Source organism: Rhipicephalus sanguineus, chromosome 4 (assembly GCF_013339695.2).
Source record: "Rhipicephalus sanguineus isolate Rsan-2018 chromosome 4, BIME_Rsan_1.4, whole genome shotgun sequence".
NCBI lineage: Eukaryota > Metazoa > Arthropoda > Arachnida > Ixodida > Ixodidae > Rhipicephalus > Rhipicephalus sanguineus.
In genome coordinates this window covers 10,536,780-10,564,195 of record NC_051179.1, presented here as the reverse complement: position 1 = coordinate 10,564,195, position 27,416 = coordinate 10,536,780, and the positions used below count along the sequence as shown (strand labels likewise).

At 47.4% G+C, this 27,416-nt stretch overlaps 1 protein-coding gene across 1 annotated transcript in view; it reads right to left on the bottom strand.

Annotated features, from left to right (window-relative positions):
* Positions 1-17,838, bottom strand: part of LOC119389363 (monocarboxylate transporter 9) — a 34,696-nt gene extending 16,858 nt beyond the window's left edge. Inside the window, exon 1 of the mRNA XM_037656584.2 lies at positions 17,620-17,838. The gene's annotated coding sequence lies outside the window, so the exon portion shown is untranslated. The remainder of the gene's footprint in view (positions 1-17,619) is intronic.
* Between the last annotated feature and the right edge of the window lie 9,578 nt (positions 17,839-27,416).

Here is a 27,416-nt window from a genome sequence, read left to right as displayed (position 1 = left end):
GAGAAGACGATGTGCACGGGGCCCGATTAAGCTGTCGCGTTCTACTCTTGTAGGCCAAACTCAAGCGTCCTCCAAGTTTTTCTACTCTTCTTATTTCATAACGTTCGCGCGCTGTCAAGAACCAAGACCAGCTCGTCCAAGCGTCTGCCCTTGTTCACCTGTCAAGCGGAGCAGTGCAGGGAGTGTTTTGCTTCAGTGTGCTCACCGCTCGTCTTTAATACAAGGACACTATACGAGGAGTCAACTTAAGGCCTTAAAGATAGACACTGGGAGGCTCTTTTGGTCGTCAGGTGTCGGAGAAGTTTCTTCCATTAGGAGAAAATCTTTCCGAATCGGGGAAAGAGTGGCACTTTTTTTTGTTTTGCTCGTCACAAAGACATGGCAGCGAACACACTCCTGAAATGAGCTGTTCGGCAGCGCACTATACATGTGAAGAGGATTAGCGACTCGCTTGCAGAGTAAATTTTCCTTGAACGACACTTGTCCTCCACGCCGGGGCTAGCAGTAACGGTAAAAAGAAAGACTGGGCTGGAGACATTCGAAGCGGGCGTGAATCGATAGCTGAAAGCGCAGGGCGATTAGCATCTGCTCTTTCTTTTGCATCCAGTGATATCCCCGCAAAGTACGACGCCGCGTATAGAGTGGCGTCTCTCGCGCGCTTCTTCTGACAGGAGGTCAGGGACACGTTGGGCCAATAATCGGCGCTCGGATGCAATAACGGTGCCGATCGGTCGAGGAGAAATTTAATGGAATCATGCGGCCGTACCAAGAACACATAAAACTTTCTGCAGTATTGAGATTACGGGCCTCCGGTGCGCTGTGGGAAATGAAGGCTTCCTATATGGTGTCGCGGAGCTTTTGCAAATGTGGAGCCAGGAGCAGTGATTTACACAACCCCACTCTGTATATATCGTGGAACTATAGTCCAGAATACATAGACTATGCAACTAAGTTTCACAGAAAAGCTCCTCACCCACCGTAAACGTGCGGTACTGCCCCGCCGTCCGACAGCAACCATCACCCTTCACGTTCTCTCATTCACGACGCCGCCATGGGCTTGACGTTTACGAGCGAGCGCGCTTCTGAGTGTCATCTATCGACCTTGTGGAAACGGTCTTTTTGGAAAGAGCACTTTGGCATATTGATGAGGTGTGCTGCTACTATGCATGGTGTACAGAAAGAGAATTTCGCTGGGAATAGACTGCTAGCTCATTGTGTTTTTAACGTCTTCCTTACGGCGTCGATGCCCGCTGGCGCTAAGTTGTTTTCCAAGTTCGCGAACCAACACACTGCCGCGCTAAGGATCCGAATAAACGGAGCGATTTTCTCCTGTTTAGCTCATAATAGTGAGAACGTGAGGTAAAAAGAACTGAAAGAGGGCGGCTTCGCCTTTGAGAGCGGGTCCTGTTCGTGTCGCTTTCACGATGGCTTCCCACACTACGCTTCTCGGTGGGACGTCAGTGCAACTGGCCGTTGTAGACTTTGCTATGGTGCCTGCTGCACTTGCCAAGCAAGCACCCACGACACGTCTGCAAGGCCATAAGCGCACTCACGTAGTTGCACACTGATGAGGACGATGATAACCGATTATGGCTGAGCCTTTTGTAATGTGTAGGGTGCTTTGAGCCACACACTGGTTGCGCAGTTCACATGGCGTGACGCCTGGTGAGATTCTGCGCTTCTGCCACGCAATATTGCATCGGTTCACGTGACTCCGTGTCCGACATGACGCCTCTGTAGGATCCATTTACGAAGCAGTTTCAAGCACTGGCGCGGCTCTGTAGTGAAGTACTTGACTGCCGCGTGGAATGCTTGGATTCGGTTCTGCCTCGAATCCTTTTTGTGTATTTTGTGCATCCATAGGCATTTTTTTTTTGCTCACGGACAACGCCGACGCCGACACAGCACTTTCTGCGACACGGGCTGTTCAGCGCGACCGTGTTAAAAAAAAATTGCGGGCAGTTTGCACTAAGTCGCGCAAAGCTTGGCACAGCGAAGCCATCGCCGCTCGTACTCCCCGTCGACCGACACGTCTGGCTTCGACCGCGCGGCTTCCTCCTCGGGAGTACGCAGCTCTATGCAATAGTATGCATTATAGAGCGGAGGTTGCGCACGATGTCTCCGTCGGTGGGCGTGGCTTAGCTACTGCGCATGCGCAGCTTGGCCAGGTGGTGCGGTATCTGGTCGCTAGACGACGCAATGCTTGTTTCCTTTACCTATCTTTTTTCTCTCTATTTCTATCTCTCTCTCTCTCTCTCGTTAATGTTCTCTCCATATCTCTTTTTCTTTCAGCATTTCTTTCTGTCTACTTATCTCTTTCGCATTCTCTCTGTGCTACGCTTTACTCTCTCCCCTCCTCCTTTCCCTCCGCCTCACCATCACATCTCTTCTCCTCACTCTCATTCCCCTTTCCACCCCCTTACTACGCTATACTATGCAAGGCTATGCCATGGTCTGCTAGCGTGCCTGGATAGCCGAGTGCTTAGGACGCTCGCCTTCGGATCGAGGGTACGTGGGTTCGAATCACGCCTCGTGCAGAATTTTTTTTCGGGCAGAATTTTTGTCTTTCTTTGTATCTTTCTTTCCGTCTCTCTATTTGTTTCTCTGTGCTCGTTCTCTGGCAGCACAGTGGCGCGTGCCCGTTAAGACGATGATATTTTTCTGCGATCGACTCACAAGGAACGGTTTGGTAAAGTTTCGCTGTTAAAAAAAGCGCCGAGCCTGCGCGGACAGCGCAGCACAGTCACAGCGAAAGCTGGAAGAGAGGCCTTTCTAGAGCCCGTTGTAAGCTCTCTTGGGGCTGTCCGCGGCAGCGCGAACCGGCATGGCTCTGTGGTAGAATACTGGGCTCCCACGCAGCGGACCGAGGCTTGAACCCCGTTCCAGCCTGGATATTTTTCTTATCTCGTTTTTTTTTAACACGAAAGTGTTTTATGCCGGGGTCCACCAAGACTTCAGTGACGAAAATTTACACGATCAGATGGCCAAGAAAAAAAGTTCCGTCAACGGGCATCGAACCCACGACCGCTCGGTCCGCAACAACAGATGCCGGGCACGCTATCCACTGCGCCACGGTCACTTTTTTCTTTCTTTATTGCCTATGTACATACATGCAATAGTGAAAACAAATATATACCGTACAAAGAACAAAAAAAATAAAAATATAAAAGAATACAGTTTGCAAGCTTCTTAAAATTGCTTCATCTGTAGAAGGCTTTCTACTTGATGAAGCCAATCCGGTACATCTTCCTAGACCTTTTGTGTTTCCACAAATGAACATATAGACTCGAAGAAGTATTGTCGAACCGGACGTGCATTAATATCAGCATGGCGCACCGCCATTCTTGACTGCCATATACTGTGTAGGCCCAGTAACATGTCTAGATCGAATGGTACCCCTTCCTCATTTTCAACCGGGAGAAATCTGATGCCGTAGGCGTCGAGGTGCAAATCCTTTTTTAAAGTGCGTTGAAGAACGTCCCAAAAAAAGACCGCATCCCAGCAGTCAAGAAAAACATGTTCGATTGTCTCCGGCTTCCTGCAGAGTAAACAAAGGTCTCCCCAAGGAACGAATAAGCCCTTTTCTTGCATCCATGTTTTGACAGGCAATGTTGCACTGTGTAATTTGAAGAAAAAGGATTTTACTCCAGGTGTTACCTCCATTTTTTTTACTCGGCTTAAGACATTCTGACCTGGGCCTACACGGTACATTGCTCTATAAAGAGGAACAGGAAGAACTGTATCTACTAGATCTTTGTATAACATTTTACGGGAAACAGAACAGAGATATTCCAAAGAAAAACGTGTTTTTAAAAAGAGACACGAATTAGCTACTTCTTTCAAGTAACCTCTAACATTTGTTTTCATGTTGCCAGAAGCCACCACGAGTTCCGGCAACACCCTCCCAAGCCTAAGCTGTATAACAGTACGTATGAACGGGTCTCGATTATTTCGGAAGAACATGAACCGGTTAACTAACTGACGCAGATACAAATGACACAGACTAAGGCCACCAGAGCGAACCCGTCTGAAAAGGTTAGTTCTACTTGTTCGCTCCCAAGAAGAAACCCATAATAAAGCAGCAAATATTCGGTGAAGCTTTTGTACATTCACACGCGAACAATGCAGTACTTGAAGCACGTACCAGAGCTTACTAACCAAAAATACGTTACAAAAGGTTGCTCTGGCGAAAATTGATAGATGAAAACCCTTGAATTGCTGAGTTTTTTCTCGCAGTTCAGCGGCTTGACGCCGCCAGTACGGTTCACTGTCACAATAATACTCCAGTGGAACACCTAAGTACCGCACAGGGGTAGTAGTCCATGAAATACCGGCAAAGAAGTCAAGAGTCACAGGCCATTCACCGTGCCAGTAACCCACGCATTTGCTCCAGTTGACCAGACTTCCACTCGTATTGCAATAAAGGTTTACAATTTTAGCGGTTTCAGTGACGCTTTCGTAATCTTTACAAAACACAGCTATATCATCGGCGTAAGCCAGTAACCGTACTTCAGCTTCTTGTAGTTTGTACCCTTTGCCGGAAGGTCATGGAAAGTAGTACCATAAAAAAAACTGCGCCACGGTCACAGACTCTAGAGGCTTTACAAACGCACCTTTTATATCTACCACTCTCCCAGTCGGCGGGGTGGTGTTGCCCTCTGGGAGCGGTAAAGTAATTCGTCATTACTGTGGCCTCCGCGATTAGCATCTGCAACGCGTTACACGTCCGTCCCATTCGGCGCGTTTTCAATAGAAGTTCAATTTTGTCAATGCCTTAACACAGCGCGAGGTGGCGATCTTAGACCAAGCGTCGTAAAAGCGTCGGCCTCGCTCATAGCATCACGCGAATCCAAACCAAAAATAGCTCTGCGACGCGCACCTGCCTCACCTGGCTGTAACACCGCGTTCCCCGCTGACGCATTCGCCCCGAGAAAAATCGCGGCCGGGCTACCGGGGCGGCACGACTCACTTTCCGTTTCGCTCTAGTCCGGCCGTGGTGTTGAATCACATTATAACATGCCGCGGGATGGCGACCAAGTTCTGCGTCCAATATGCGACGCTCTTCTGGCTATCACACCTCGTTCTCTGATTACGATTTCACCGTTAACTACTACAGTTACCACAAGGGTTTGTTTAATCATTTAACATGGAAGTTAGTCCTCAGGATGGAGATGTACCACCAATCATCAAAGTGGGTACATCCACGTTAAACGGTGCTATAATAATAATAATATCTTGGGTTTACGTCCCAAAACCACGAAGTGATTATGAGGGACGCCGTAGTGCAGGGCTCCGGAAATTTCGACCACCTGGGGTTCTTTAACGTGCACCTAAAGCTAAGTACACGGTAAACGGTGCTATAGCTGCCAGACATCAATATACATTGTGCAAACTCTATTATATCAATTCAGCTACTTCTGTAAACATTCAGTTACTTCTGTAAGGGCACGCTTTACTTTCGTGTTATTCAGATTCCTATGACGGAGGCATTAACCATCTTTTTTTTTTTTATTTCGCGTGATAGCGGTCATACGGACACCGGCGGCGGCGGCGGCGGACAACTGCGGCGCCAAAAACTGCTATTGTTGTGATCTCATAACAGCTTTCGCTGTAAAAATCACGCGGTCCCTGATGCATTCGCCCGAGACGACAGGAAGGTGAAATCCATCCTATTTTTCCTAGTCGATTGTATAGTGAACAGCCCCAACCCCTAAAGCTTTTTGCAATATCATGTGATGACGGCATCATATGTGACGCCATAGTGACGTCATGATAGCGCCACAGACTTTGAAATCTGTGACGTCATCTCTGATCACGCGACTTTTCGCATCGTTCGTGTTGGTGCCTGCAATCACTCTTCGCGTTTGATGAGGCATCTAAGGATTTCGCCTAATTAATGCACTTAAGGAGAGGTTGGTCGCTATGTGTGCGGCCCCTCCTCTTTTACATGATTGTTGTCATCGTCACGAACTGTCACGAAGTTAGACAAATAAACACACAACGAACATTTACATACTCGGCCTCAGAACTGAAATATACAGTTCACGCAGCACTAATGTTCACAAAACTGGAAAGCTTGTTCCATCTGTAATATCGGCAAGTAATCATTGACAGCAATCCCAATAGCCGCACTGTGAGTGAGAAGTGATATCCAAAAATGTTACAGGCTCCGGAATAATTTTGCACCGTCTACGGCTTTTAGGGTTCTTTACGATAATCACATTATGCGGCAATCGCAGTGCGACCGCCTTCGCCAGCAATCGAACCCGCGCTCGGCATCACAGTGCGGTCGCTGCACCTCGACGCAAACGAGTAAGCTGATGAGTGAGAACCGCCATCGTTGAGCAGACTAAACGCCACGGCCTTCGAAGCGACGGTTTTCTTTCTTTCCCGTGAGTATGGTGTCTGCTGCTTCGGTAGTTTCGCGCTATAAAACTGCACGGAAAAGCGCCCAGTCTGTTTCCATTTATGAGCAGGAAGATCCATTTATGTCGGGTGTCAGGGTGGCCACCTTGCGCTAAATCGGCTACGTCACGGCCACATCTGGCGACCAAAACTCCAGTTTCGCTCCGTGGCTACTTTCTGACTACGTTGAACTTGTTTTTGGCGCGTTTCGTAGCCTTTTTTTTATTATTACCGCTACAATACATTCTCCCACCTACCGCGCTCTGTGGCCCATCCCTTATTCCCATTTCCCTGCTTTTCTGTCGTGTCAGCAGATGCGCGTGCATGTCTTACCAGCAGGCGCGCATCGATGCACCCCAAGTTCCCAACACCGAGACGGAGTGACCAAGTCGCATGCATGATGGCAAATGCGTGGCCAGCACGCTGCCCGCCATCGCGACAAAGTCTAGTGCTAAGGCGCAGCGCATGTTTTCGTGTGAACTTGACAAAAGCATATTCGCAGCGTCCTAGTGTACTTCGTCAGGGATTTTTGCATCGCTGCTCAGCCAAACTTAATGTTTCGGGTCAATAACCTTTAACTACTAACATGCGTAGTATTTACATTAGCCGAGAACCACATTAGCTTGTGGTTCGAGCGGGAAGTAGCTAGCACGCCCGCCTTTCTCAGGTGGATGACACCGTGGCTCTGTGGGCGGAGCCAATATTTTTCTTCGTTTGTAGCCGAGTGTAATCGATGTCGGTCTGCGGCTTCAAGGAAAGACAGCTTCAATTTTTACTGTTCCCAGTGACTCGTTGGCTGGACTGTTTAAAATTACTCTATTCTCTGGCAAGAGCTCTATTCTACATAAACTATAGACAGGCGCTCTGAACTTATTATAATTTATTTATTTATTTGTAACTCGTGACTTAGTGACTAAGCGAGAGGGAAAATATGTGCTCTTATTTAAATGTTTTTGCTTATTTAATATAATATTATTTTTGTTTAATAATAAAAATATATTGATAACAAGCTTCGTATCTATTTGGTTACAACTTTGGCAATAAAATTAAAGGGCACGGCTACTTGTGGCTACTTTTAGCCTGAGTTCTTGCTCTTTCCTGTCGGGGACGTGCGCGCATTCTAACTGTCTTCAAATGTTCTGCGGGGAAAGAACTGTTACTCGTGCGAATGCTTGCCCCGGCTACCCTGACGCATTGCGCCAGCGGGGAGCGTTCGACGCATGCCCGCACAGTGCTATGGGAAGGGCGAGCTTATTCGAGTTTGCTCATGACCGTCGATCGACGATTTCTGATTTCTTGTTGCAAGAAATAACACCAAAGGAGGCCACTTATGACCGTTGCGATTCATTAGAGAAGGTACTGTGCGTTCGCGCATCGCGGCAGATAGGAATTGTGTCACGTGAACGCCAAAGCGATACGCTCGAGGTGGTCTACTTGCGTTTCAATTAGTGCGCCTTCTGTGGCCTGTTGTGGAGCTGAAAAAAATAGATCCACAACAATTGGAACGAAATCAATATATAAATAAGGACCTTCAGCGAAGGCCGAGCAAGAAATAAAAGAAAAGACTCCGTTAGAAATCGGGGACACACTTTGTCGCGAGTCACCACTTATGGTCGTGCTAGATCGAGCTCTTGTAAGCGCGACGCATAGTGAATTGGTCGAGAATATCGTGCGCACTTGTAAAGTACACTTTCTAACCGCAACGAAAAGCTCTATCGTGTATGATAACACAGACACCGATTCACAGTTTGATTTTTTTTAAACATAGGCGCTTTCTGATGGAGTGCAATAATAGTAATATCTGGGGTTTAACGTCCCAAAACCACGATATGATTATGAGAGACGCCGTAGTGGAGGGCTCCGGAAATTTCAACCGCCTGGTCTGATGGAGTGCAAAATTTTTCGTGTAATAACTGGGCACAGAACCACAGGGAGTAAAAATTAATCTGGGGTGTCTGTGCGCCTTATAATCAGACCAGAATTGTGTCTCGCAAAGTCGCAGAGCTAAATTAATTCAGTTTGAAACGTGGGTCAATAGAACAGGCTCCGTCAACAAAGAAAAAAAAAAGAAACGCAAGTTTTCGAAATATTTCTTTGCGGTTGGGACTTTTACGATTGCACAGCGCTGGTCACGAGGTCATGTTCTTTAAGACTGCGTTATGCGTGAAATGTGGAAAGCCTCCAGCATTAAATTTTGCCCATTATTTAAAAGTAACCAGAACTCGTCATTGCTGCCTCTCATGCGAGCTCTGCCTAACGGAAGCGTGCTCGATCCAGTTTCTTTCTACCACATAAATTATACGTAAAATAAACCTATCACTTTCGTTTTTCACATACATCAGTGCTTCGCGATCTCGACGCTTAGCGACCTTGGGCACATTTTGTATTCTTTCAAGAACTTCAAGCGTCATCTCTCCGATGCCACCCTTCTTACGCATTTGACAGGGTTATCATACCTCGAATATCGAAACTTTCTACTGTTGGGTTAAGCCGCAGTTTCTTTTTCTGCCTGACCATTGAATCGATAGCCTGGCGGAATTCGCTAATTAACCCCGTTTCATCACTGAAATGGCACAGATAATTCTAAACGCGTAGGCATTTCTTTGCCGACTGAGCGAGAAAACTATGTCCGCCCCTCCGTCACGTAAGGCGAATCGCTATAAAGAAAGAAATGTATGAAACATGATGAATTTTCTCTGGATTTCGAACCTAAGGCCCCGCGCTCAGAAGCCGAGTGTCTTACCCATTGGGCTATATACACCCACGCTTGCAGAAGGCGGCCATATTTTAATCATATGAATGCGATGTACCGACAGTACAGGAGAAATGTAAAAGAAGAACGCGTTCTACGAAGGCTCCGTTGATGTATTTCGTGTTGGTAGAATGAAAGTCCTCTCTAGGACAAGTTGTAAAACCAGCATGGAGCGTTGCATACATCGGGAGAATTCCGACTTCGCGAAAATTTAATGCCACAGACGCGTCTCGGGGGTTGCGGGGGCGCCTACGTTCCAGACGCTGACGAACGCAAGAAAGAAAATGAAAGACGCCATGCCAATGCCCAGTTCAGTTTCGCAGCTCCCCATAGACGCCTGCTCTCCGAAGTGGACGCGACGGCCGACGCAAGAACTATAATAGAGGCGCTGCAGTTCCATCTTGCATCATGCCCCACGCGTCGTCTGCTGCATGTGACCAATCGTCGCTGCAGCTTTCGACGGCCGTGACAGCCGAGATTCCGAGATTTAAACTTTTTCATTAACCTCGACTCATTCAAAAAGCGATCATTTCGCAAGCTATGCTCCATAAAAATAAAAAAGATAATCAAACGTGACCTATAATAATAGTACAATCTCACACGTCTAGCTGTCCTCTTGCACGAATATTCCATTGCCGTCAACCTGTGTTTAGCCGCCACGGTGGAACAGTGGTTACGGTGCTCGGCTGCTGACCCGAAGGTTGCGGGATCGATCACGACTACGGCGGTCGAAATTTTTGTACGGAGGCGAAAATGACACTAACCCATGTACTTAGATTTGTCATCCTAAGCAAGTCGTAAAACAGAGGACCGTTTTTAATTTTCGGTCGAATTAATTCCAATTTCTTGAGAAAGGCATACAACCTGAACTGCAGTTGATCAAGATACCTGATTTGTATTCCCTGAGCTCGGTTAGGCGACTTGTAGAGAAGTTAGTTTTCGCGATTCTGGTGGGTTAGGCGTTTATGAGATATTTCTTGCAAGTCCCTGCTCTGATTCGGAGAAGTGATGACCGGTGTTCCTTTCCGAGCCGCTCGTACAACGCACGCATCAAGATGGCATTCTTCAGCTTTGTCCCTTTCACGCACGCTAAATCGAAATAACTGCTTCCCAAGGGATCACCGTTCGCAAACAATCACGCACGGAGTCCGCAGAAAGCGAGCACAGAGAAACGCGCAACGCGTCGCTAGTGGCTACTCCTCGCTCGTCTTGCGACAGGTGCGTCGCCTCCGCGATTAGCTTCGGCAAGAGCAACGGTGCGTTGCCGTATCCGATCAACGCCACCTGATCCGATCCCGGGACCACGGTAAGTGAAGCAAAATGGAACAGCAGCGCTGTAGGTTCACGCGTCGGCCTCGTGTGCCGGCACGCGAGCGGAACTGCGAAACTGTATTGCGCAGAACTTCAGTAATACGAGCCACACTTCTCAAAAGCGCGCATGAACGATCAGTTAAACTGACGTTACTAATAAATCTATGGAAACATCTACGTACTTCAGTCCTGTTTTATTAACAATATTATATCGCGCTTTTCGTTTCGCAAGACATCTTTTTGTATGCAAACACGGGCACTACAGAAGCGGACAACACAAACGCCGTTTGCATTTTATTTATTTATTTTTGTGTGTGTGTGCGCGCGCGTGTTTTACGTTTTCCCACGATGGATTCTTACAATTTTACAACTTTCTGTCGTTCACGCTTGAAAAATTTCGCACTAATAACGTGACGAAAGTAGAAAAGCTTGGAGGACGCTTGAGTTTGGTCTACAAGAGTAGAACGCGATAGCGTAATCGGGCCCCGTGCGCATCGCCTTCTCAATCGCTAGCCTGGCTTCGGTTCTCGGTGCATGCCTCAACCGTGCCGTAAAGAAACGAACGTCTGTGCGCGTAACATTGGCTGTTTCAAGCTATCCTAGAATGCCTACTGCAAGTACAGTTGTTAAGTGCTTACTACGTCATAATTCTTCGTTTTGCGAATCAGCGAAGGGCCCACTACGCGTCCGTAAGGCAACACGCGATCCTACGCAGCTGGCATCATCATCAGCTTTTGCTGCTGCTGATGATTAAATATGTCTGAGCGCTTTGTAATGGGTGGGCCTTTAAAACACCCACTGTTTTGACGCCTGGCGCGATTCTAAGCTTCTGCCACGCAATATTGCATGCGTTAAGGAGACTCCTTCCACTGCATGACATTCATAGTGTTTTTTTCCCAAGGAGTTTCAAGCAAACGCGCAATACACCTTGGCGTTCCATTGGATGCATATAAGTCAAGCGCACATTATTGGAGAGAACGTGTACCCAGCCTAAAGCGTTACGCCCAGACGTTTATTTCCCATAACCTCTCAATTTTTGGCAGAGCTAAAGCATGCAATCTATTCCTGGCAACAAAAATATTCTACGTACTGCAAATACTACATTGTTCCAGGGTTTACATTCAGACGTTTCACCGAATATTTGCTACCTTTATCTGGTCATCAAGTTATGAGCCGATGAGGCGGGACGATGTTTTTAGGCCAGTTTGTTTGTGCAGGTGGTTTTGGGTTGGTGCATCTCTTCATTAGACAATTGGTGTCTCGTTTTTTCTATTTTCGGGACTGTGATCATCCGCTGCTTCGAACATTTTTACAAGTGAATCTCGTCGATGTTTTACCAAGTTTAGTGGTATCTACTAATTGTGCCTCGCCTCCTTATTTGCAAGGATTCATGCGTGAAGTGTATGAACCAGTACGTTTTTTGACAGTAAGATTCTCTAATGACTATTTATTCTCAAGTTCAAGGAAAGATCTATATAATGCCATATTAGATATGTTATTTTCTGCACCTTTGCACCACTCACTATATGTTGGATTGCCTGGACACAACGTGCTTGTGCGTGTGAATAAAATGCCTATTTCACCAATATCCAAGACATTCTTCTACAAAGTGCATACACAGACGCTGCCTGTGAAGACCTGGTTAAGCAGCAAAGGCATCTTTGTATCTTCAGTTAATTGTCGCCTCTGTTATGTTCCGGAAACTATAGAACATTGATTCATCAGCTGTAAAGACGTCATACTCTTTTGGGACGTTCTACAAAGGGCTTTTAAAAATCAACTCGATTTAAATTCTTATAGCATACGTTATCTCGTGCCACCCAAAAGCCATTCTATGCCTGTTGACATGCTCCTACTAATGGGTATGCACGGTTTATGGAAAACTCGCATGTTATACAGGCATGCCGAACCCATGGTATCATCGCGTTTGCACTTCAATCAAATGGCTCTTCAGCTAAAGCACTTTTATCAACAACTACACTTTCAACCGGACTGGTATCCACTCTTCATGAAATGTACTGCTTTAATACCCTTTTAGGACACAGAGTTATTTTTTACTTTCGGTGTAACGCTTGTTGTACACTTGTAGAGGCTGCCTTGAGTATTTTGTTCGCTATGTATGCTAATTACGCACATTTGTAATAATTACCATGAAAGAGAGAGAGAAAAAAAAGCGTGACTCTGTGGTAGAACACCTGATTGCCACGCAGACGGCCTGGGTTCAATTCTCACTAGACCCGAAGTTTTTTACTATTTATTTTATTTGCATCTTTGTCGATTTTTCGGTCACGGACAAGATGATTTTTCCCTCACAACCACCGACGCCGACACCGGAATTTCTGCGAAACGAGCTGTTTAACGCTGTCGCGTCAAAATGACGCAACAGTTTTCGAAAACTCCAATGTGAGTAACCATGTAGAACGCTTCACGTATTGTAAATGCCGTGTCTATTTTTTATTTTTTTTTTTGGGGGGGGGGTGTTCTAACTATTTAAAAAATATGAAGCATACAGCACAATCAGGTGTGTTCAAGTGCACTCACTGTAGAGGCCGACTTCACTGGTGCGAGATTTCGCAATGTTCAGGTGACCATGGTTAGTAGCCATTTTTTACAGCTTTTTACTGGTTTTATAATTTAGATTACTAACTTTCGAATTATAAACGTTGGGGTACATTTTTCAACTGCGAAAGTGAAGTACAGCAATGTTGCATTGAGAAGGAATCGCAAAACTGGCTCCATTGTCCGGTTACCAAAAGCGCTCGTCAAGTAGCGCAGGGTAATTGTAACTGCAACGCTCGCGTACTTTTCGGTTAATTTGAGACGGATATCTCCAAAATGTCGCCAGGTTTGGGCTTTCTGAATAACATGTTGGCGTTAATTTAGCACTTGCAACATACGCTTTAAGATAGCCAGGTACAGCTTCAGGAGACAGCGACATCTACAAAGCGGAGCGTGCACCAAGCAGCGCACAGTCTCGCCACGAGCCGCACGGCCACTGATTCTGCCAACGTGGACGGTGATATTTCTCGGAGGCATCTGGGCCTCTGCGACCTGGCCAAGTTGTACCCGATTGTAAGGAGGATGTTAATCACTCAAACAGACCGTGCCAAGTTACCGTCACAGACTACACAAAGAAAGAAAGAAAGAAAGAAAGAAAGAAAGAAAGAAAGAAAGAAAGAAAGAAAGAAAGAAAGAAAGAAAGAAAGAAAGAAAGAAAGAAAGAAAGAAAGAAAGAAAGGTGTTGAGAGAGAAAAGAACACTGGTATAACTGCTCTAGTGCTCTACCGCATAAACGATTTTAACACCTGGAGCAAATAGACTATGGACAAAAATACTGCGAAATTCCCTGAGGCTATTGACGAGGACCGAGGGCTGTGTTATTGAAGTTATCCACGAATAAACAACAATTATTAGTTGCGCTAGAAATAAGTAACATTTATTTAACTGAAACGATGAATCAATTATGTCGATAAGTCATTCTTTGAAAGCTCTTCTGTGGTTGATCTCACCATTATAGAGAAGATTAAAGCAAGATAAAAGTATCACTCTAAATTTTCTCGCCGAAATCTCTGCACACGAATGTCAGCGCGGCGTCACGGATTTCAAAATATTTTTGGTATTTTGGCAGAACTGGCTGTGCAAAATTTCCTGAGACTTGGTACGTTAAGTCTCTGGCCCCCTCAGAAGGCACTGTACTTCGCTTTTACCGATAAAACTTATGTAAGCCCTCGTAGACGTCGTCAAGGTCTATGACGTCACAGCGAGTTGGCGCGGGAACCCCAGGATGGCGTTTTCTCTTTGCGAGTTTCTTTCAACTGCCGAGCGTCCTCTGGCCGCTGTGCTTCTGGTATTGCGAAAGGGTGATTTACTAACACGTGAAAAATCATTTTTCTCTTTAGTGCACCTTTAGACATTATCGTGCAAACCTTTCGCGAAGGCAGTTGACAAAGAAATATTTGGTGCATGCTTTCCTGTTCACACAGACTCGTAGCAAATCTTTAATATTGACAGGTGTGTTTAGTGGTGCCTTCCATCATCATCATCATCATCGACAGCCTATTTTGTGTTCACTGCAGGCCTTTCCCATTGGTCTCCGATTGGTCCATCGTATGACTTCCGCTAAGGCTATAATAGACATGCCGCGCATTATTTCTGTCTCAGTTAAACTGTTATAAATAAAGACGTACGGCTGTACGAGCCTGTCCTCCGTTCGCATAGCAGTACGATTCGTGTGGAGAACATAGGTTATGAACCAACTTTCTCAAAACATCTCTTAAAATTTTCTTTGCTTACTGGACTGATCCAAAGAGTTGAACGGATGGCTCGTACCAGTAGGGCCTTGGAATAGGGGCACCACCCTGCCGGACAGGCTACGCTTTTCACCCACATATTCCCTTCGGAGCACTGGGGTTCTAGCCTGCCTGGTTTCTGTACACAATAAAGTTTTTTCTACTACTACTACTACTACTACTACTACTACTACTACTACTACTACTACTACTACTACTACTACTACTACTACTACTACTACTACTATTACTACTACTATGCTACTGGTCGCTTACCAACAGGGCAGTAAAACTAAATGTACACGAAATTTAGAAATATAAAGTACCCAGCTTTGGCAGCAATTGCTAAGCTGAACCCTTAACGCATAACATACAAGAAATAGAAGATTTTGAAATGAGGCAGTGACCAGACGAGCTCCGGTAGGTGATTAATACGCACATGATTCTCCCGTATTTCTTTCAATGTTGGACAGTTTTTGCGATAGAGTAATAAATTGTATAATTACATAAGTAAATATTAAGCAGCTACAGTTGCATCCTCACCACTGGATCTTCGTGTTCATTACCAATGAGCAAAACAATTTAGCTCTGGTACTGCTGTTACAGCGCTGCGAACGAAGACATTCTAGTCAGCAATGTATGTCGTATACGTAAGGAGGTTTTGTTAAAATCACCGAAGCTATATCTACTGTTGAATATGTATTTGCTCCAACGTAGTGGACTGCGGTACTTAGTCAAGCTGATACGAGTCATTTAGTGCAGACCAAGAATACTGCAACTCTTTACCGAGGGTAAAAAAAAAAAAAATCCGCCGTGGTAGTTAAACACGTAAGGTGACGCGCTGCTAAGGACCTGGGTTTGATTCCCGGCCATGGCGGCTGCATTTTCGATTGAGGCAAAGGGCAGAGAAAGCCTGTGTGCTTACATTCAGGTGCACGTTATAAAACCTCAGGTGGTCGAATTTAGTCCGACGGCGTGCCTCATAATCATGTCGGCACGTGAAACCCCAGCAATTATTATGAACTTGCGACCGCGTTGTGTTTATGTCTCAAAAGCGACACCTCCTGTTTTGAAAAAACCTTTGTGCTTCACACTCCCGTACATGCTCGTAGCACTTTTTTTTTGCACTTTTTGTTGCAGCTGAGGAAGAGAGGTTTCCTTTTGTGCGTTATCCTTGTCCTGATTGCTCGTTGTGAGCGTAACAACATTAGCGTTTATCGGACAGCCATATCAGGAGATAGTTGCTTGATGGTACTCAGAGTTGCGGCTCTCCGCGTATGTTGTTCGAGGGTGCCACTTCTCAACCAGTGCAAACGGAAAAAAAAAAAAAAAAGGCCTGTTCTTTCCCGCCTGTATTGAGAGCCACGTGAAAGGATTTTCGTGCCCGCTGCATTTCGATTGCAGATTTAGAAGCGTGGTTTTTGTTGGCTTGCACTGATATTCTTTGAAAATTCTGTCGTTCATTATGTGGAAAAAAAAAAAAAGAAAAAGGTTGCTGCTTACGGCATATAACCAAGTCAGAACTTTCATTATTTGTATTTTGCGTCGAAGCCAGCAAGCCCACCGATTTGAAAGCATTTTCTCATACTGCCTCGACCCCATCCTGGACAATCGACGAACTTTTTCTCTCTCTCCGTGCCTCGTGTACGTAAAGGCTCGGAAACTTGCTGTAGCAGAGCTTCTGGATAATTTGCTCGAGTCCCCTTTTCAACAGCAAGCAATCCCTGACGCGTCGGGGAGATCGCGCGGTGACTTCAAGACGGCGTCTTTTTCTGCGTCAGAGTCTTGTTTCTTGTTTGTGTGAGGAAGTATCATAGATAACACATGCATTAAATGATCGTGTAATCATAACGAGCGAATGCTTGCAAAAAGCTCTTAGATTAGCTTGATAATATGTATAATTTCAATATCCTTCATGATTCATAATTTTTTTCTTTGCCTGCACACATCCGCTCTTATCCGCGGTGTTTGTAAGCGGTTTGAAAGAAAGAAAAACAAAAAACCAAAATCCCCCGATAGTCCGCGACCACAGTGCCGAAGTGGATTCGTTCTCTTTTTTCTTTCATAGGAAAAGTTAACTTCTCACGTGCAAAAGCGAGGATATGGTTACGTGAGTCACGCCATGATGAGAGAAAGCCCAGTTGAGTTTTTAAAGCGCTGAAAGGGAAAATTGACCCACACCCGTTTGTAGCGCAAAGCTACGAGAAAATCCACACGCAAGAGAAAACTTCTTCGTTGACGAAAATTTCGTCCTGGTTTGGGGATCGAACGCGCGACCGACGCCTTTTGCTTTTATAATTTTTATCCACCACATTGCGGGTTTTCGCAGAACTCATTCGCAATATTCTTTAACGTTCACGTAGGTGCACGGGTGTTCTTGCATATCGACTGCATGACAACGCAGCCGTCGTGGCCAGGAATCGAACCCGCGCTCAGTAGTAGAACCCCTCAGCTACCACGGCGTGTTTTTCGTGGGAAAAGTGTAAGGTGTTTCGTTTTCACTGGGCGGAATAAAAACATGGCACAGTTTGGCCCTGGGTTGGCACAGCCGCCGTGGTGGCCCTGTGGTTATGGCACTCGGCCACGGTGTACGCTCGGCTCTGCTGACTCGAAAGACGCGGGTTCGATCCCGGCCGCGGCGGTCGCGTTTCTATGGAGGCGAAATGCTAGACGCCCGTATACTGCGCGATGCCAACGAACCCCATGTGGCCGGAATTATCCTTGGCGCTGCATTACGCAGTCTCTCATAACCTGACGTTAAACCCCATAAACCAACCGTACTAGATCTTTCGTTTTGCGGTTTAGCCCCGAGCAGCAAACCAACAGGCACGAGTGCGCGTCAAATGCGAACGGCCGACTGACCTGTGTTTCTTGGAAGGCGACCGACCGAACGCGCTGAGTGGACGGACTGGCTCTGGTCTGGCCGACTGTGCAGGCCGCGCTGCCCGTTGTGCGCGACGCCGTCCCGGCAAGATCCAGACCGGCCAGCGCTTACGTCAAAGTCTCTCGTCAATGACGGCGAAGGACTCCGGCGGACGACGCTTTGCACACTGCGTGCACGAGCGCCGGTGAAGCCCGTTTCTGGTTGCCTCCCTCGCAGCGAGAAGGAGGAGGAGAGGCTGCTTCCGCGAGAGCCGCGTGTCACTCACCTCCTCGTTGCCCTGCTGCTCTCCCTGCATTTTATCGCCCGGAGAGAAAAGAAAGCGCGCCGAGTGGTCTGCATGTTTCCGAGGCGCGTTTCAAGGTGCCTGCCTGGTGGCACTGCCAAATGCGATTAGATAGCCGCCGTTTTCACTGCATCGCAGACGCTGCTCGGCGCGGTCCGGCTGAGCGTCCACGATGCAGTGCGTGTGCACTGTGTTGTAATCCAAAAGCCGCAGATGGCATGCCTTGCCGCTCTGTCTTGTGCTACAAAAACAGCCCGGTGTGAACACGGGCAAGTAAGGACAAGAGAGAGAGAGAATAGATGAAAAGGAAAGGCAGAGAGGTTGACCTCGTACTCGTAACCGGTTTGCTACCCTGCACGGGGGATAGGAATCGGAAAAGGGACAGTCCTTAGTTCGTGTTCATGCTGCGCTGTTTTTAACTATGAATACGTACCAACTGGCTCTCGTTCAAACGCTATTAAGTGACTGTGTTGTGATCTTGTGATCTCGCATGCAGAACCTGCTACTCCGAGTGTCAGAAAAGGGGAAGAACAGCGGCCTTCGTCGGCTCAGAACTCGCTTCTTGCTGCAGCAGCGTTCTCCCACGCTCGAGCCCATTGACGCAGCCAGAGCGGGGGTTTTGGGAGGTTCACCCCGAAATTCTTACGTATTGTATGTGTGCGTATATACGCGCGCATAAAAACACCCGCGCGAACATAAACAAGGGAAGTCCGCCTCGGTGGTACAGTGCTTACAGTGCTCGGCTACTCACCCGAAAGTTGCGGGTTCGATCCCGGCCGTGGCGGTCGCATTTCGATGGAGGAGAAGTGCTAGAGGCCCGTGTACTGTGCGATGTCAGTGCACGTTAAACAACACCCGATGGTCCAGAGTACTCACTGCAGTGTACCTCATAATTGTAGCATGGTTCTGGCAAGTAAAACCGTAGATATTATTATTATTATTATTATTATTATTATTATTATTATTATTATTATTATTATTATTATTATTATTATTATTATTATTATTATTATTAATATAAAAGAGGGTCGAACCCCCGAAATAGATTTCAGGTTGCACCTCTGCTGACGGCCACCACTTAATTTTCGCTTGCCTCGGCGCGTCCTTTATTGTGCGAATCTGCCACGTTTTAAGGCTTATTACCGCCATTGTCATGCGCACCTACTTTGTGGTTCCAACGCTGTTTCCACGAGCAAGATGCACATTATGTAGTTCTCGTCCGCTGGATTATTTCTCGATACAGCTTCTCTAATAAATGCACCTAAACCCCGCTATATATCTGTTTTCGTCGTCACCGTAATCTTTCGTGAATGAATGAAACCACGTTTATTTCACTTTCGAATGCGCCGAAGGCGCTGCGGTGGAATTTCGTGTGTTAGATATACACACGTACAAATACGCTGTTATTGAAGCAGCACTATTCGTTAGACCAAGCACCACGATTTTACGATCGCCACCTAAATATTTTTCAAGATTTTCGAAAATTGTAGCGCACATAAAAAATAAAAAGAAATTTCATTCACATTGGATATCGTTTGTCCTCTGAGAAAACCAAGAAGTGAAAAACAATATTGCTGCTCTCAATCTGGAAGTGACGTAGTTCCACAGCTCCACTGCGCAATACAGGTTCTTTAAGAGTGTCTTATATTATGTGGCACTCGTGTATATAGTTAGAATACTGTCCGAGGAGTTTCTGTCGCAGTCACTGCATGCTTCTTGTTTCGGGAAAAATATTCTTGCGCCATCAGAGATCTGCTGAATGGGGCGAGCCGGTGGCGTCGACTACGACCAAAGACCTTTTCGACGGCAGCGCCCTGCATACGAGGCAACCTGGGTGCCAGCACCTCATCACTACCAGTAATTTAGGCAGTGAGTTTGATAACCGGAAATATCCAGTCGGTGATTCTTAAAAGATAACTCCGTTCGAATGTAGAGCCCTTGTAAGCGTTTATTACCTGGAAAATGTTTAAATGTATGTATGTAAGGCTGCACGCACCTACCCTCAGCTATCTAGGTCTTTCCGAAACAGCTGAAAATAGCTGTTTCGTTCTCACCCACAGACACACACACGCACGCACACTGCACAGGCTGCACGCGTTCTTCGCAGCAATTGTAACCGGTGAGCCAAGCAGACCGGGCGACAGCGCTTCCGATGAAGAAAGTGAGGCTCTGTTGACCTCGCTATCGGAGTGGCCTCATCGCGGATAAGAAAGTGGAGCGTGCACACTCACTCATGCGCGGTCGCCAACACGGGGCAGCTGCGAATCATCCCGCTTCTCAAAAAACCGTGTCGTCCATGAAGACGTTCCGGGCGCCAAAAGATCGAGGGCGCGCGTCTTCCGCCGGAACTGCGGGATTTCATGAAACGCCGCAAAGGACTGGAAGTACATCATCCCGCGACTCAGGATGATGTACTTGTTTGCAACGCAACACATACACCGATGTTCTCGCCTTTCGCCTGAAGTTTCCAGAGCTTCACGTCAGATATTTGCAGTGCCTCTGATCAGCTGTGTTTCAGTGGAGTGATTCGCCAGGTGTGGCGACATTCCTTAGCCACGGCGAATCATTGCTCAACTATTAACTTTAGACCTCGACGCACCGACCATATTACCCTTGGAGCTGGGAACTTGGCATTACTAATTATATACAAACAAAAGCTTGGTCAAGTTCTGACAGCCGTTAAAGTTTCCTTCTTGATAACACGAGTCGAACAAGACGATGTTATGCTCCACAACAGGCAGTAGTCAGTGCGAGAATACATTTATAAACTAATGGACGCCCCCATTCATTACATATCGGTTATCAGGTTCCCATTGCGTTGTACAGTAATTGATCAAGGCGTTGTCTGGAGCTATGCAGTGCTCACGCTTGCTGACGTAATCAGCAACCACGTTCGTATGGCGCTCACCTGATGCATGCTCGTGTCATGGACGTTTTCGCATTCGGACACGAATGGGAATGCGATCGCCGCAACCGGGCGTAAAATTCAGGACCTTGCATCGAGAGTCATTGAGGTGATTAAAACGATTGTTTGTGGAAACGAAGAAAAGCTGCCCGCACCAGAGTCATCTTGACCTCACGGCCACTGTCTACTTCCATTTAGCTGCAGCGTTTGCCTACTCATAGTGAACGGGTTCTTATAATTTGAAGCTCAGCGTGAGCGCATCACAGTCAAATGGGACGTACCTCCTGAAGTCTGACAGTGCGTTTGTTCGCTCGAAACTGCTTAGTTGAATCGCGTGTGCATAGCAGTGGTGTGTGTAACCCCTTTTCTCGGTTGCCGCAGCCGTGCCGAATGTATGGACAAAGCGCGCCGAGAGAATAGCCGGCAGCGTTGACACAGGTGCGGTTTGCCAGTGAGCAACCAAGGATGTTCCGGCCGGATGTACGTAAGGGTCCAACTCGGGCGTGTGGTCTTTCTGTGTAGCTTAACTGGTCCGGTCGCCCTGCGTGTCGTGAACATGGGGTGCTATTTTGGACACTTTCCAAGTACCGTCATCTTGTCAAATACCGTAATGGCGGCATTTTAAGGCAATCAGAAAAGCAGCAGCAGCCCTCTGGCACAATGAGAGTTCACAAGATGGCGTATTGGACAACATGGCGGAATTCGACAGTGTCCAGAATGTTGCCGGTCAACGAGTATAGTCAACCCCTGCGCTCATTTTATAAATTCCGGGACAGACGCCTTTAACAGTCACGTGCCACCGTTGAACGGAATGCGTCAGATTTGAGGGGCGTCGGAGTGAGTGCAAACCCACGTAGGTAACCCTCCATTCTTGGCAGGCCCAAGTGAGCTAGTCTATGAAAGATCTAAACCGGGAGTATCCTAAGAAAAGAAAAAAAAAACTACGCTGCTGTACTGCTTTCGCGTAAAGAATTACAGCTTTATTTCCGAACTGGCCTGAAAAGCTGTCGCAAAGAGCTTGGAAGTGCCTGAAGGCGATTCATGACAGCTAAACGGCCAGCGCACCGGAAAAGAAAGCGAATATATTAGTATATAAACCATATGATGCCCGAAACGTATTTAGATTAGCTCGTATTAACGAAATAGTGCTATTTGCATAGAGTTATAAAGTGAGAAAAGGGAGTTAACCTGGCCACTTTTCAAGATGCAGCAGAATTAATCCTAACTAGTCAGGTCTACTTCCTTGAAGTCCTGGGTGCGAGACCCACCGAGGTAGTCTCTCCTTCAACCTCATTTCAATGGCCGTGACGCCAGTGCTGCTGTTCTGCGGGTGCGCATAGCGGCTTCCCACGCAGTGGCCTAGGCAGAAATATTTTTCGGAGGGGGGTGGGGGGGGGGGCACGCCCTTGATCTGACGTGGGGTGCTGGCAGGTAAGTGTGGTCGAGTGTCATTTCGTGCTCTGTAACACATGGCACACGGTGTGCCCCCCTGGCTACGCCACTATTCCCACGTTATTCGCAACTCCAGGATCTGCCGCTTGTGCTGGCGACACTGTTGAGATAAACGAATACAGCTGCAATATCCAGGGTCAGGGGGTCACTTTCACTATATATACTACGCTGCACTCAAGTTCCTGGATTGTGGTGTCGAATCGCGGTGTTTGCCCCTGACGAGAGGGTGCTTGGTACCGATAATCTTGTAGTAATCGGTCTCAAGGATTTCATTGACGAAACAGCAAAAATAAAAGCACTGTGCGTGCAAACGTCCACCCTGTTCGCTGAAACGCAACGGTCCCTATTTGAATCCTTCCAAGTGGTTGGCAAGTGTTCGTGCACAGCAGGCCCTTCGGAAAGGTGCGAGAGACTCCGCACAGCAGTCCACTTTAGTCGTTTTCCCACACGCTGGAAGTCTCAACATGTGCATACTGTACTGCCCAATTTAACCTTATTTTACAGACAAAACGACAAGTATTAGAGACATGCCGTCTACATGCGAATAGACCTGCCCTTAAAGAACAGGTTTACGTGAGCGTGACAGCATTATTAAAACGTGAAAAGTTAACAACTAATTGGAGTAAACTGCGTTTTTTAACTGCGGAGCTGTTTAAAGGGACACTAACGAGAAACAATGAATTGGTTTAGGTTGATAAAGTGTGCTCGGAGAACTCTTGTGTAATTTATTTCACCACCATAGGTTTATTATTAGAGGAGAAAACTAAGTTCAAAGTTTCAGTTTTAAATTTCGCGCCGAACTTTGTAATTCGTGACGTAAAAGGTTTCAAAGAGCATTTAACGTATTTTGGCGCCACTGGCTCGACGAAATTTCCACAAACTCGTTATGTCAAGTCTCTGACCCCCTCAGAGGACAGTGTACTTCGATTTAAACTATTAGGAACTACGTAGGCCCAAGCAGGCGCCGTCAAAAATATGTGACGTCACGGCAAATGGTGCGGGAATTCCAAGGTGGCGTCGCCACCTGTATTTTCTTTTTGCGCGTTTTCTCGCTTATTAAGTGTCTTCTCGCAGCAAGCGTGGTGTTTTTGGTATCGTGGAAGACTACTTTACTAATGCGAGAAAAATCGTTTTGCTCTTCAGTGTCCCTTTAAAAGACCGCCCCGTCTCATGTCTCGCGTTGGCGTCACGCAGGTCCCACGCTCGACGCACTTAAGCCGAGCAGGCTGGACGTTTGCAGCGCCAGCACTTGCTTGCCCGTGAACGCAAGCGTCGCCGAATGGCTAATTCGTCTGTCCGAGCCCGTGAAGCGACATCGAAGCAACATCGAAACGCCAACGTCGGTAGTTAGACACAGATCTACGGAAGAGAGAAGCGGAGGCTAAACGCTAGCGCCAGGAGTTAGACGCACCGCGCTCGGAGCAGCTGACAGCAGAAAAACAGTAGAAAGGAGACCTTAGAGCGGAAAATAGATAATCGCAAAACAAATCATATTATCACAAGAAAAGAACAGGAAATGATATAAAATATCACATAATAACACGAAAAGGACACAAAAGAGCAAAGAAACACAATAAAAAACAGAAAAGCAGATAAACACAGCACAAGAGAGAGAAAGGCAAATCAATGCTCTCCCAATCAAATACCTTTCCCATGTTTCTCCAATTAGCCCGGTCCTATGCTCGCTGAGGAATCCCTGCAAACATTTTAGTCTCATCTGTCCACGTAACTTTCTGCCCCCTGCCGCGTTTGCCTTCCCTCCAGTCTTCTACTCCTAATGACCATGGCGATTATCTTTGCTATCGTGTGCTGCCCATGCCGATTTCTTTTTGATTTCTGCCAAGATGCCATTAACACGCGTTTGTTCCCTGACTCGCTCTGCTGTCTTCTTGTCCCTTACCGTTACACCTATCATTTTCTTTTCCACGGCCTCTCGGCGTCGTCCTCAATTTGAGCCTTCAGGTTTCTGCCCGGTAGGTGAGTACCGGTAAGATGCAGCTGCTATATATATTTCTCTTAAGGGATACTTGTAGTACTCGATATTTTCTGGTAAGGGATACGACATTTGTAAGACCCAAAAGTGTGACGCAGTCCCTTATGCGTTCGCCTACGACGAATAGGCGAAAACCATCTTCCTCTTCATATCAGTGATGTCATGGCGATGTCATGTGATGACACCATCGTGTTATGCCATGTCAGGTGGCTTAGTGACGTCATGATGACGTCACAAATATGGTGGTCTGTGGCGTCATGATGACGGCATACGCTATCACATGATACTTTTTGTGCCGTTTGTGTTGACGCTGACGGTCACTTTTCGCGTTCATCTAAGGCTTTCGCCTTAATAAAGACAGTCGAGGAGCGGCGGCATCTAACCTGTTCTCACACAGATATCGGCAGTAATTGTTATCTCACGGCTCGATTGTGCTTTCATAATGCCGAACAGAGTTGGCACCATTCGTACACATAGCTTCATGATACTTTAGGTCGCGCAAACAAGTATCGGCATGCACGGTATCTTTCAGCGCTGCTCGAACACAGGACAGCGTGAGCCGGTCATCCAGAAGATGATCGTTGCGGTTATGCTGTGGGCTACGCAAGAGCGATGCCTTATCTCGCGTCCTTCTGGGCGCGTGTCCTTGAGGTGTTTTGTCCGCATCAGACCAGGAATTCCCTCGATACGCGGCTGGCTTTGTGTGTCAGTAGCTCGAGTGCACAGTAGCCTGGTTTCTTGACACACGAGGCTTCTTTCTTCGAGGGGTCTGCTTGTCAGCGCAAGAGGGCTGTTCATTCTTCACGTAGCGGAAGATGGCGCTCTGCAGTGTTGCTGTGTGTGAGAGAGAACGCTACTTTTGATCTCTTAAGCACTAATTGCGCGCAACACGCAGTCATGTCGTGCTAGTGCATTTCTCCGACACTTTACCCTTAGTGCGCGGCGTTGACCATAAGGCGCGTCCCCTTTTTCGTATTTCTGCTTCTTTTCTCCATCAGCGTCGATACGTACTTCTTGGACTATCCCACATACGATCAAAGTAGCTTCCTCTACACGATCCGTAAGCAATAGATCAAAACAAGTTTCAATTCCAGCAGCTCTGCTTTATAGAGGCTGCACGCTCAAACGCCAAGCCAAGGTGGTGGGCTCTATATACGGATGCTTGTGCGAGCGCGTTCGTATCAGGACTACAAGTGAGAGTATATGTTTTTATGGTTCGTCAGTGGTTTAACCCGCTCGCATTACTCGCCAATGTAGCTCGGCTGATCGTGCACTGCAGGTAAACCGCCCTCTAGCTTGTATACGAAAGCTCCTTGCGGCGGCACTTAATCGCGTGTGTGCGAGCCGTGCCGGTGGGAAGGCTCGAAAGAGTTATCGCAGCGACCCGCTCCGCTATCAGGCGTTCTTGTCGGCGGTGCTTGACCATGAACTAAACGAAAGTGAAACGAAGAGACACTCCCCGTGCTTACTGAAAATAAATAAGCAAACAAAAGAAAACGCGCTGATAGCACGGGGAGGGCTACAATGAGTATCATTTCCTGCATTTCCTCTCACACGAGCGGCTATATGCATGCCGGTGTGCGCACGTATGTACGTGTAAGTCCGTGTGTGTATGTGCGTGCTTCGTCTTGAAAACGCGACGAGGCTACAGTAACATATATTGTACAATACGATGAACAAAAAGCCTTTTTTTGAAGAGTGTGCTGAAATCTTTTGTTAGCCACTTGCGTTTCGATTTCTACGCAATGGCGGACACCCGAGTACTTTACGACAAATTCTTCGCGCCATTACAAAGTCAACCGCTTCTCTTCGTGCGAGCGCTTTTCCGAGTTGCTGGGGATTCTCTGAGTTGGATAGTTAATTTCCCGTGCAATGAGTTCCAGTTCTACTTAGCGGAGGCCACGCGAGTGGACACATTTCCCCGAACGTGAAAACACGTCCTGCACGGTTGACAGAGCTGGGGGCAATCTCCGGCGGATGTTAATTGCTTACTGCGCGGGAAGCTGTCGCGGGCGATACGCAAATCACCGCTTCTTCCGGCCGCTTTTCGACACTGCTCCACTCTACACAGCATCCATGCGGGGCACTCAGCTTAGGGAAAAGGAGCGCCTTGCGCCACGTTGACTTAACGTACGTTGCCGCTAACCTCGCTATAGTTGTTAGGCGGCGCAGTGACACCTAACGGTGCCGCGCGTGTCCGTGTACCTAAAAGGGCGCAGCAGCACAAGCGGGAGAGTCGCGAGGCCTGAGCAGAAACGTCATGCATGACGTCATTGGTGGAGCGGCACGTCGCTGTCAACTCTGGTTGTGGCAGTGTAGCAGGGGCGTAGCCAGAAATTTTTTTCGGGGTGGGGGGGGGGGGCACCTCCTTGATCTGAAGTGGGGGTCGGGCAGTCAATTGTGATCGAGATTCATTTTAAGCTCTGTAGGACATGGCAAAAAAAAAATCGCGGGGGGGGGGGGGACACGGGGCCAGTGTGCCTCCCCCCCCCCCCTGGCTACGCCACATGCAGTGTAGTGATGCTGGCAAAATAGTGAGAACCGCGAAGGGGCACGGCGTAGGCTTATGGCCTCCGAGTAACATGGGCCGGCCTCTGTCAAAATAGTGGTACTTATGCAACGACAGGTAGAACCTTTTCGTTTCATCCAAATTTTGGCGAGGGTATGACGTCATACGCGAATGCTCTGCTCAGATCACGTGACTCTTCCGCATATGGCGCCGACCGGAGTTCCTGCTGCTGAGCTCTGCAGGTGACCAACACGCAACGGCGTCCTGCGCTTCGACTGGGTCCCACAGCGCGGGCATCCTGCTTGGTTTAGCCACAGACGGGTTAATTACGGCTTAGCAATACGTTTTGTTGGGCTAGTTGGTTCATGACTTCTGAAGGAAAAAATTGTAGCGCAAAGCAACACACGGACAGACAGAGAGGACGGGACTGACGTAGCGCCAGTCCCGTCCTCTCTGTCTGTCCGTGTGTTGCTTTGCGCTACAATTTTTTCCTTCAGAAGGGTTAATTACAAAGTACCGCAAAGCAAATCCTTTTCCATGAGAGGCGCCATAGCGGAGCCAGGCTCGGGCGCCTTATTTACTTCCTGCAGTCAGTGTCCGTCTTCCCGTTTCTGTCGTTCCTTGTGCGCTGTT